The sequence below is a fragment of the Tiliqua scincoides genome, chromosome 5 (genome assembly GCF_035046505.1).
Source record: "Tiliqua scincoides isolate rTilSci1 chromosome 5, rTilSci1.hap2, whole genome shotgun sequence".
Taxonomy (NCBI): domain Eukaryota; kingdom Metazoa; phylum Chordata; class Lepidosauria; order Squamata; family Scincidae; genus Tiliqua; species Tiliqua scincoides.
The window spans coordinates 18,684,037-18,685,220 of record NC_089825.1 but is presented as its reverse complement, the minus strand read 5'-3'; positions in this window follow the sequence as shown (position 1 = coordinate 18,685,220).

Here is a 1,184-nt window from a genome sequence, read left to right as displayed (position 1 = left end):
CTGTTGGATGGTTAGTTGTAATTTTAGCCAGGTTGCTGCTTTCAGACACACATAATTGACACAAGACTATTGAGGGCCTACATTGCTTTTCTTGTGCAGAAGAAAACTGGGGGTGAGGCTGTTTGTAAAATGCTATCTCCCTGCATGGGGTATTTTGCAACTGTTGGCTGTGAAGATGAATGAGCAAATCCTCATGCCTTTTTTGGCAATCAAACACACTAACTACATTTACCAGTACTATATGGAGGTAATATTACATAGGCGGAGCTGCTAAACTACTTCGTTAGAGCACTGGCAGCACATGATACCAGACGGAGTACAACTAACAACATATACCTACGATTGCTCAAGTCTGCTCTATTGCATTTTCTTGCCTTAGCCCTAAGAAAGTGCACATATAACTGTAGCATTCAGCTGCATTTTTTATGTATTTTGGTGATGTAATGTAGACTGGTAGAGCATAAAGTGTGACAGAGCAATTCCTGCATGTTAGGTAGTCCAAGCATGGTCATCAAAATGCTTAAGACAGGTCCTGAAGTATAAGTAGGCTGTAGCTACCTTAATTTGTTCATAGTAGCCATGTCAAACAGGTTACATCTGTATCACACCTATTTGGCTGTGACATTCTAGTCATGATTATGGACAGCCCTTGAAGACAGAAAAACACACTAGAAGCAAGCCTTGTATTAGAAACAAATTCTCATCTACAATAAGTGAATGCAAACACTAAAACAGGTGGTTTATAATGATCTGTACAGTCTAATTCATGTTGGCAGTATCTACACATTTATTTTAAGTGTTTAAAATACATATTACAGTATTCAATTGAAATCTGGCTTACTGAAACCAAAATTCTCAACTTTTAAATACATGTTTTTCATTTTTGTTATTGTTTTTATAACCCAGATATTTAAATGACAAAATGGAGCCTCCAATTTTTTTTGTATTTAAAACTATAAAAGGTTGCTTCCACAATCAGTACTCTTCACATCTTTTCAATATAATAGTTAAAAACTTACTTGGAATTTTGTCCCTGATATTCATAGATAAGCAGGTTAAAGAAAGCACAGACACTGATAAGGGCATCAACATTTAGAACACTGATAGACATTAGCAGCAGAATAGGCATTACATAATTGACCGGAAGTGCCTGAAATCTTTTGGGTAGTAGAAGAACTGACATG